Here is an 11089-nt window from a genome sequence, read left to right as displayed (position 1 = left end):
ACCCTGGGTGTGTGTGCCCACTAATGGGTGGAGCAGATGTGGGCTGCTGGTGGGACAGTAAGGTGGTGCCCACTGGTACCCTGGTGGGAAGGGGTGGCAAGACAGAGATGATGTGGCCTTCAGAGAGCGCTGGCTCAGAAGGGGCATGGCTGCTTCCCCTCTGTGGTCAGGCAGCTTTCCTAAAGCTGGGGATGAGATGGTGGAGAGGATCTTTCCCTCACGTGCTCATTCATTCACTCATCCATTCACTCACCTTCCACTCATCCAAATATTAACAGAGCAATGCAGTACGACAATCCAGTACAAAGCCTTGGGGGGCAGATTTGGGTGAGACTCCAGCCCCCACACAAATTGGCTGCGAGACTTTTGAGGAACAACCCGACCAAGCTTCAGCGTCCTCATTGTTCAGTAGAATAAAAACAGTGCCCGTATCTCATAAGGCTGTGACTAGAGACTATAAGTTCAGTGCAGATGAAGCTCTTTAAACAGTGCCTGGGGCACAGTAAGTGCTCAAAAAACAGCAGATGTGAGGATGAGGGTAAGTGTCAGGTGGGAGCTGAGACGCACACAGGCGGCTGGCTCCTGAGGCACCTTGTGTGGTTGCTGGTGAGCAGAAAAGGCTGATATACAAGCAAGAAGAAAAAATGTAAAAACTGAAAGAGCCCCTAGGGAATATTTGAGAGAAAACTCCAAGGAGAGAGACAGAGAGACCTCTGGACCTAAGTGTTTGTCTCCCAAAGGAGGCTATCACTCTGCTGCTGTCCACGGTCAGAGATGTGGCCACTGTGGGCATCAGGCAGAGGAAGTACCTTCTTAGAGGCTGGAGCTCACAAAAGCTCCCAGTGGGCCCGCAAGGAGAGCCACTGCTTCTGCAGCCATGCTCTTGCACAAGACTGCCTTTGTGGGCCACCGGAGGGGAGCAGTGGAGGGGGCGGGAAAGTGCAGTGGGGGAGGGGCACACTCCACCTAGCCTCAGGACAACCTGCTACTCTGCGCCGCTGCTGAACAAGGCCAGGTAAGAGCAGGACTGGGGGCTTCCTTTCCTCTCCCTTTTCTCATCTCACAGACCAGTTCCCTGAGAGTATCCTCAGGAGCGCAAGTTCTATGAGGGGTCCTCTTCCAAAGCAACCCAGGCTCAAGTGCACAGATGCACCTGTGGCATGCACCACACTCTACTTCCCTCTTGGAAGTTTGACAGTGCTTAGTAGAATGTTAAAGGCTCTGCTGAGTCCTGCAACAGACCATCTGTTTAACTCAAAATTACTCAAAAAAGGTTTTGTTTTTTTTTTAAATGTATATAATGCCTATGTTCCAATCCTCTAATTTCATACATTAAAAAGTGCAGGTCCACAGTGAAGAAGGGACTTTCTCAAGGCCACACGGTCAGTCAGGGCAGAGCCAAACCTAAATTCCAGCTCTGGTGAACAGGCTCTTTGATGCCCCCCAGAGCCAGAACACCCTCGACATGTGCCGCTGCTCTGGGGGAAGCAGGTGGTGACAGTGCTGACACTCCCGTCAAGCAGAAGTCATTCAAGGTGGCTGCCTTTTAACACAGTACTAACAACAAACCATCAGAGACCTCTCTGAAATGCCTGATGGGGAACAGATTTTAAATTTCAGCCCCTGGAAGGCAAACAGGCAGGCGAGAAGGCAGAGGAAGCAGGCAGTGGAGAAGCACAGAGCTTGGCATCCTGAGTTGTAAGCCTGGGCCCAGGCCTTCCTCTGCCCAGACTGGTCGCATGTGGTGACTCTGCTCACCTCGGTGTCCTCACTGAGGCATCAGGATTGTGCTGCTTATAGTTCTGCTTGTTTATGATCCTAAAGGAAGAGCACCTCAGTAGAATGCAGCTTGACTACCCATCCTGAGTCTGCTGCGGCCACTGCCATTGCTCCCTGGATGATTTTTATGCTCCTCTGCCTCCTCACCTATCCAGCACCACAGCCCCCCGCTCAGAACCCTCCCAAAGCTCCCTAGTTCTCCTAGAAGAAACTTTGGTCTGCTTATTCCAGCTGGGTATTGTGGAAACTGGCTACCACCCACTGCTCCAACTTCACCTCCTACCGCCTTCCCTCACTTGGTCTCACTTGGCCTCACTTTCCCTCACTTCTCTCACCTGGTCACCACCGCCCTCACCTTCTCTGTGCCACCTTCTCCTCAGCCCAGGTGTCACAGGACCTCATTGGCCTTTCAGACAATTTTATCTGAGGCATAGCTTCACCTTTGGGTTTTCCCACCATGTTACCTCATTTCCTTCTTTGTACTTGTAACCATTTAAAATCATCTTTATTCTTTCATTGACATGCTTGATTTCTGACTCTCCCCAAGAGAATGCAAAAATCCCTAAGAACAGAGGACTATTTATTACTCTGTATTTACTGCTTGTTTACCTGGCAAAAATGTAGGAGCTCACTAAATTTCAATTAAATGAATGAATGGATGTTCTGCCAAGAAAGAGTCTGCTTACCACTTCAAGACCCAGGTCAAGTATAGCTGTCCTTGAATCATCTAAGCAGAACGAAAAACCCACCCTCGTTATGTTCCCAGGGCCCTTTCTGCTTGCCTCTCAGAGGACACTGAATGCTGTTCTGGCCTCCCTGCATCGAGCACACAGCTACATAGAGGGCAGGGACCTGTGTGAGCCACCCTGAAGTCCTAGGCCTTTGCTGAAGGCTGGCCCTCTGCAGGTCCTCCATGGTACTTAAGAGAAGTAATAAAAGGCTCTTCCAGAACCCAACCATTTCTATATTCACACAATCAGAGCTTTGCTTCCTCTTCGGAAAAGATCAGCCACTGGTGTTTTAAAGCTTATATGTAAGCTGTTTACATCTTCATGTCTCTGCACATCCCCCAAGAGAAAGACCATCTAGAAGCCACATGGTCTAGTGCACAGAGCATTCGGCGCCAGCCTTGTATCTGGGATTCTAGTCTCAGGTCTTACTGGGGATCTTGAGCTGGTCCTTTCAATTCCCTGGGCCTCCATCACCTTTTTATTATATGGAAGAAGTTGAAAAGCTGGAACTCGAAATACCTTCCGAGGCCTGACTTATTCTGACTTTGTGGTTCAGTGCTCTGTGCTCTCCCTCTCACAGCCCATACACACAATTTGATAAAGGGGTATGTCTGATAAGGGTAGCCAAACAAGTTTTTTGCCAAGAAAATCTTATCCTCAGAATAACAGGAGATCATCCATTGCACTCTAATTGGTGTTTTAACTCACACTCAATCTGCCATGCACAAGCCTGTACCAAATGAGAGGATTTTCATATCTGTTGAAGGGTCAGAACTTTTCACCGACTGCCAAAAAGTCAAAATCAGAGCAGCTCCCAAAGCTATTGCATTTCACTTCATCCTGCCTCGCAGATGAACCTCAGAAGCCTGCTTGGTCAGCAAACATTTCTACTGGCCTGGAAAAGCTCTTCAGTTCTCCCCAGCCATTCCACCAGGACTGGGGCACCACAGCTAGCGGGAGCAAGGTAAGCCATTTTCCATTCCTGTGAACATTTCGGGGCCTGAAGCCTGCCTTCTTTCAGACTCTGTGGGCCTTTGCTAATTTGTATGACAGCTTCAATGTAAATAGGACACATCTGCATAGGTTAAAAAAATAGCCACTCATCGCAAAGGGCAACATACAATGTTTATTTATCATCAACAACTGGAAATCAGGTTCTGTTTCTGGTCTAGAACAGCTGATGGTTTGCGACAACCTCCAAGGCATTTTGAAGTAGTTTTAGTTGACTATTGACTTAGAAACCATTTTACACTCATTTTATTTTCCATAATTATTTCTTAACTACCAGGGGGGAGATGACAATGAGTACCTAACAAGTTGGATATTTATAGTGTGTGGATGGCATCAACAGCTCATCAGGCATACGGACCTGACAGACATCTGCTGGAGACTACACTCTATTACTAATAAGCCCTATTTGTGGGGCAGGCACTTAGAGCCGGGAAGAGCTTCACAGGGCTTCTCCCCTTCTGTCCTCTCAACCACCCGAGGAAGAGCGTGTCCTCACTGTGCTTTGAGAAATGAAGAAACCGAGGCACAGAGAGAGTCAAGCACTCTAAGACTGTATGCTGGAGAACATCAAGATTGGCATCTGAACCCACGGCCTAAGTGTGTAATAGTCTATAGTATCCAGCAGTAGACTCACACTTTGCTCCTAAGCTGGGCTGCCAGTCAAAGAATATATATAAGCCTAAAATGAATTCTTGGCAGGTTGGTAAAGGAATTCATTCAAGAAAAGTAACCCAGGTACAGAAATAACATCTTTAGTTTTATTCAGTCAATTATCTCTCTTGAATTTTATTATACTTTATACACACACACACTCTTTACATGTGTTTATATGTGTCCCAAATTGCTATTTCTAGAGTAATTTTTCTTGTGAATTTCTCCATTCTCCACTTCAATTCTATCAAATTCCAGATGAGATAAAAATTTATTCCTAGTGGCAATAATATGATAACATCAGCTACTAATATTTCTGGTTGTTTACCACAGGTTGGCAATTTGGGAAGCAATCTGAGAATTCATTTTGAAAAATTGTAAGAAATTATTATGATCTGTCAAAAGAGCACCATGAAGTCAGGCAAAGATTATGAGATAGGGAAAGATGATTAAAGTAAATGAAGTGTACAAGAAGGAGTTATGGAATACTTTACATAATACAATTTCATTTCTTATAAAAATGGGTGTGTGTGGGTGTGTGTACAAGTCTAAAAGAATCTCTGGAAGAATGCAGAGGGGGTGGAACTGGATGTTAAAGAGGCAATGTTCACTCTTCTCTTGTAGCTCTAGTCTAACTTTTTATGAGCACATAATTTTAAATAGCAATAAGGATGACATTTAAGGGCATGCCCTGCCAGTGGACACAGGCAGCTCAAGTCACCCTTGGTGAGCTCCATGTGGTGACTCCTGTCACCAAGGCCATACCTGCTCTCATGTTCCCACCCAGCTGTGCCTGTGTCTTGAAATGCTCACTCTGCTGCAGGGTCTCAGGACTGGCTCAACCAGCTAAAGTGCACCGAACATCTTTCTGTGTGATTTCCCACCATCCAGATCTCCCTCTGCTTCCTGGCAACATATCCCCATGGCCTCAACCTCTGCATGCAGCAAAGACAGAGTAGTTGAGAACTGTCTGCAGCTCAGACAAGGGTCCTGAACATCACCCTCTTGATGAGGAAGGCTTGCTTCAACCCAGCTGGTCAAGAGGAGATCAAAAGGAAGACACAGGTCTTGGCTGCTCCAGCTAAGCAACCCTCCAAGCTCCGGTCTCCCTTCACCCCTGGTCTGTCCAGCTGGGCCACCCACGCTAAGCTGGAAAACTGGTATGAAACGCTCACACACTCACGTTTTCAGAAGGCGCACTGCCTGCCTATCTGCAGGACACACCTCGGGTGGGTGTTGGGTGGCAGCACCTGCCAATCAAACAGCTTTTCCATGTGAGCCTACTTCCCCCGAGCTTTGAGAATGTGGTTTCCCAATCTGACTTTCATGTTTCAGGGCTGAAGTTTCAAGGACGCATCTGGACAAAATATGCTTTCCATATAGGCCAACAATTTATTTATTTATTGCTTATGACATTGTACTTGGCAGCTAAAGAGATATAAAACAATTTGAACCACTCTGCAGAAAACGGTTGCAGAGTTGCCACTGGAGACCCCTGTGGAAGATAATAGAGGCAAACGGAATCTCGCAGATATTTCTGTAATTGACAGGCAGAGCCTCAAGAGGCAAGCGCGGCGAGTGGGCATTCCTGTTAGGAGCTCACTTCTTTTTCCAGCCTTGACTTCTGCTTTGGCACAAGCAGGAGATCAGAGGCACGTCCTGGAAGCTTCATCTGACAGGACAAATGCAGCCAGTGTGAGGGACTTCCCCACCCACCCCTAGTTGCTGGGCTCGACGGAATGTTTGGAAGGCTCTCTTGAACACTTGCTAGTGCAGTGGCTGATGCTGACTGCTTCCTTCCGCCCCCTCCCCCCAAGGACACTGTGGGTGTTCCACCCGCATCCAACTGCTGCTCATGGCCTGCTCTTTTGGTCCCCAAGACTTCACCCTGCGCAAGCTTATGGCCAGGGAGGTATGTGAAGATATTGATGCCCCCAGGGAGCAGCCCTCTGATAGGAGGGAGGGTATATATACCCCAGCTGTCTTGCTCCTCAGGTGGGTCACCCTGAGGCATGAGTCCAACCCTGGCTCCAGAGGCCCCCAAATGATGAAGCAGTAGTCACCCGCCACCCATAGTGATGACTTGATAACGGCTCCTCTACTGGATGCTTTCCCAGCTCTGTCCTACTCCCCCACCGCCCTACTGATGTTTCCTGGGATCCTATCCCAAGTAAGCTACTTGTAGTGGATCTTTGTTGTAGCATCTGATCCTGGGGGAACCTAAATTCAGACTCCCTTAACCCAAACCCTTTAAGGGTAAAGATCAAGAACTGAAATCCCAAGAAAGTTTCTGTCACATGGAATGATTGTGTGGCCTGCAGAGTCTTCAGAAGAATTCAAATTAGTTGCTGTAAATATAGGATCCCCTGGAGGAGAGCATGGCAACCCACTCTAGTATCCTTGCCTGGAGAATCCCCACAGACAGAGGAACCTGGTAGGCTACAGTCCATGGGGTCGCAAAGAGTCCAACACGACTGAGCAACTAAGCACGGCACAAATTAAGGATATTTCGTAAAGAAATTGAAGTTCTTGGCTTTTCTTTAAACCATGCACAGATGTGATCATACTGGGGCTTCCTTGGTGGCTCAGACAGTAAAAAAATCTGCCTACAATATGGGAGACCCAGGTTTGATCCCTGGATCGGGAAGATCCCCTGGAAAAGGGAATGTAACCCACTCCATCATTCTTACCGGAAGAATCCCATAGATAAAGAAGCCTCTGGGCTACAATCCATGGGGTTGCAAAGAGTCAGACACAACTGAGGGACTAACACTTTCACCTTCATGATCGTACTGGGTCTGTGCTCCCTGGCATGTGGGGCTGAAGCTGCCACGTGATACATCCTTATGCAGGCCTAACTATCCATCCAACCCATTATTCAACCAGTCTAGTCCCCTTGTTGACATCTCCAGTCTGGACTCTGTGCAGAGCTGGGTTAGCCAGCCTACCTGTAAAGCCACATGTGCTCTTTCTCCTAGTCCTTCTGACTTCCTGAGGGCCTGCACTGTCACCGTACTCCTCACTCAGGCCTGGACCCCACCAAGAAAAGTATGAGAGCAGAGGGGTGTTTTCTGCCAAACGATGCAGTGATATAGGTGCCCAGACAGCAACTAACAGCTAATGAGCACAACTGTATCAAATGCCTGCTAAATCTGCATCACTTTTTCCTTTTTCATTTTAGTTCTCAGAGTCACTCTATGAAGTAGATCCTGTTATTATCCTCATGTTTTACAGGAGGAAACTGAGCCTTTGGGACTTGGAAAACTTGTCCACATAGCTAATAACACTGAAGCTGGGATGCAAATTCAAGTTCACTTAACTCCAACATGCACCCTGTTTTTTGTGTCCAATCCCTCCCCACTGCCGCACCCCCCGCCCCTGTCCAGGATGTAGGTGTGTGCATAGCACAACTGGCTGTAAATAATAGTTCCTATTCCATCATACAGGCCTGTTTTCAACTCTGGCAAGTTGTAAAGCCTACTGTGTCAATCCAAGCAAGAAATCCACCTTCGAAAGGGAAGTTTCCAAAGTTGCCAGTTCCAGGATGCCTGGTGATTGTTCTACACGAGAGCTCTAATAGGCACACGGCCCTCAAAGCTTGCCAGCTTCTGACCAACCCAGTCTCCCATAGGCAGACTCACGGGGAGGCCAAATTAGACTGAGGGCCAATTCGTTCATTTACAGTAACATTAAGCCATCACTGCAGAGACTGGAATGTTTAGCAAGCATAGTCCTCTCCCTATAGATACACCCTTCAAGGAAGCAGTGGTTTAAAAATGGTTTAGGGGACTTCCCTGGTGGTCCAGTAGCTAAGGCTCCATGTTCCAGTACAGAGGTCTGGGTTTGATCCCTGGTCAGGGAACTAGATCCCACATACCACAATTAAGTGTTCACATGCTAAGAGTTCACAGGCCACAACTAAAAATCCTGCATGCTGCAACACAGATCAAAGATTCTACACGCTGCAACTAAGACCCGGTACAGCCAAATAAAATTTTTTAAAAATAAAGGTTTAAAAAGAGAATAGGAAGGGTCATGATGAACAGAAGGATGCTGCTTCCAATTTTAGGAAGCTGTTGGCTGAAGCGGGCATTTATCAGTGTGATGCCAAGTGGCCCAGGGCACTAATCCACAATGGAGACAGTAGCTTTCATGGGAAGAGTGACTGGTGGATTCTGTGCCAGTCTCCTCACTCATCTCCCCAGAGGGACAGACCAGCTCCTAAGAAGCCCCATGGGTATAGCTCCCACCATGTGGATAGTGATAGGATGGGTGTCCCCAAGATTCTCCTCTCTAATTGCACTGTTTTCTGCTTCCATGGTTGGGTAACCCATCTCCTGACACACTCATTCCTTCTCTGCTGTCAATACATTTAGGCAGCAAGACCCAGCCTGGTTGGCCAGGAGTGATTTTGGCTCTTTAGGGCAAATGTGCAAGTCTGTGCTCTGATCCATCCCATGTTGCTTTCATGAGTGTGCAATCCATTTTATTTTCAAGTTTTTAGCATGGGAGGAGACAACCTGACCTACCCTGAAGCACACAGGGTATTTCCTTTATGTCTCCCTGACCAGAGTGTGGATAAACAAGAGTAGGAGGCAAGAAAGCAGGGTGGCAAGAACACAGGCTCTGGAGTCATAGTAGATTGCAGCTCATATCCTATCTCTTTACTGACCAGCTATTATTTTTTTTTTTTTACTATTGTTTCTTTAACTTTTATATTGGATGTATTTCTTAGCCTCTCTGGATCCAAGTTTCCTCCTCTGTTAAATTCAAGTAAGTACTTCTAATTCAAAGATTTACTCAAAGGATCAAATAAATAATGTGTGTAAAGTGCAAAGAAATGTCTGGTGACAGGGGAAATAGCCAATAAATAGAACAGCCATAATGAGGCTAACTATGGCTGTTACTATACCATGGTTTATGAGTTCCCGACAGCTCTGAGGTACAGCTCCCACTGTAGATCTCAACAAATAACTTGCTAAATTGACTTGAATCAAGACTAAATAATGGACACATCAGGACTCAAAACTGGCTTACTGAAAAAGACGTTTATTAGCTCCTGTAACTAAAGCTCATTCAGGACTAGGCTGGCTTTGGGCAAGGCTGAATACAAGGACTCCAACAATGTCCCTAGGGATCTGTCTCTGCCCCCCCCACTTCCTCTTTCCATCACTCATGTCTGCTTTCCTCTTCTTTTTTCACTACCTTCTCAGGCAGGCTGTGTCCCCCAGTACCCCAAATGCCACCATCCCAGCTTACAATTCTACAAAACAAGCCCTTTTTCCAAACAGTCCGAAACTCAGACGGAGACCCATTGGTCAAGCTGGGTCCTGGGCTTCCCACTGAATCGATCACTGAGGCCCAAAGAACAGCTTTGTCTGAGTGATCAGGTCTGGGGGTAGAGGATTCTGACTGGCTGGCTTGCGTCAAGTACCCACATCTGACACAGTGCTGGGCAAAGGGTAACTGATCCAGAACTGCAGAAACAGAAAGGTATTGACTGAAGAAAATCTGGCTGCTAGTATCAGAAAAGACAAGGAGGCAGATTATGGGCAGATCAAATCAGTAGACAGCAGCCACATACCACTACTAGGCACTGAATGTATTTCACATACTTGTTCATGAAAAATCTCCTTCCCCTGATGCAAAGTTACAGTAATAAGAAGACTGGGGGCCCACCATCAGGAGGTGGATCTGAGTAGTCCTGAGCTGTCAGTCTGTGACAGGGCTTAGCCACGGGTCATAGCAGCCACAGGTGTTTCAGCAGGCAAATGCCACCAAGTCTCAGGCCTGCGGGCTCTTCCCAGGGTCCAGTCCCAATTGGCTGGCCGCCCTGACATGACATGTCAAAAGCAAGAGTTGGGATACCTGTCAAGAAAGACATCACAGCACCTCAAGACACATGGAGCGGGCAGGTTATAGGTGCACTGACCCTTCCCCAAACCCACAGAGCAACCGGTAGCCACCACATTCAACAGCAAAGGCATTCTTCTCAGCAGAAAGCAAGGGCACAGAAAAGAAAGCCAACATTTGAAACTGTTTATTATTTCCTGTTTCAATGAGGAGTTGAGGTATTGTTTTCCTGAAAGCGTTTGTTCTTGTCGGTATATTCAAAACAATCAAGAGGAGTCATTTACTCTGAAAAGCCCAAGACGCCCGGCCACAGAGGAGCTCTTGGCTGCTCCGTGCGGCAGAAGGAAGATGTGCTTCCTGGCTGATCCCCTACTCCTCAGGCCTTCCGCAAAGTACAAATTATAACCCCAACTCACCTCTGTGGACCACAACTTGGGCCCATCAGCCTTGGAGGACATTTGGAATGAGACTTAGCCAAGTCAGGCCTGGCTGTCATCCTGGACTCCCTTTTCTCCCTCCAGCCCACAAAATTCCATCAACTCTCCTGCCCAGAGAGCTCTGGAATCCAGCCCCCTTTCTCTATCCCTAATCCCAGCCTTCCTCTACACACTCCACACTGCTCTAGCCTCCCAGAGGTCTCCTTGCATCCACCCATTCTCCTTCCATTCCTGACAGGTCCACCACAGGGATCCTCTTAAAGCACCCTTATCTGGTCACGTCCCTGCTAAGCTCGTTCTTTCAGTGGTTTCCAAGTTCCCTTATAATAAAGTTCAAACTCCCTAAAATGGTAGACCTTGTCTTTATTGATATCTTCAGCCTCATCCTTTGTTATTCTGCTTCTTTGCCTTCCATACTGTAGATATATTTAGGGACCTGGGTGTGTTTCCACATCAGACCTCCATAAAGACATCTCTTTGGTCTGAAACATTCTCCCCCACCCCATATTTGCCTGGATAACTCCTATTTTTCCTTTAAGTCCCAGTTGAGGGACCCCATCTTTTAGCTTCGGAAGCTGGGTTTGGTGTCTCTTCCACATGTTCTCATGCCATCTAGTACCTCCTCCA

The 11089-nt window shown here is 47.4% G+C and overlaps 1 protein-coding gene across 1 annotated transcript in view; it reads right to left on the bottom strand.

Annotated features, from left to right (window-relative positions):
• Window positions 1-11089, bottom strand: part of ERC2 (ELKS/RAB6-interacting/CAST family member 2) — an 882456-nt gene that overhangs the window by 44977 nt on the left and 826390 nt on the right. The gene's annotated exons all lie outside the window — the stretch shown is intronic.

This window comes from Bison bison, unplaced genomic scaffold, assembly GCF_000754665.1.
Source record: "Bison bison bison isolate TAMUID 2011002044 unplaced genomic scaffold, Bison_UMD1.0 scf7180017864304, whole genome shotgun sequence".
Taxonomy (NCBI): Eukaryota; Metazoa; Chordata; class Mammalia; order Artiodactyla; family Bovidae; genus Bison; species Bison bison.
The sequence above is the reverse complement of the archived record's forward strand: the minus strand, read 5'-3'. Positions and strand labels throughout refer to the sequence as shown.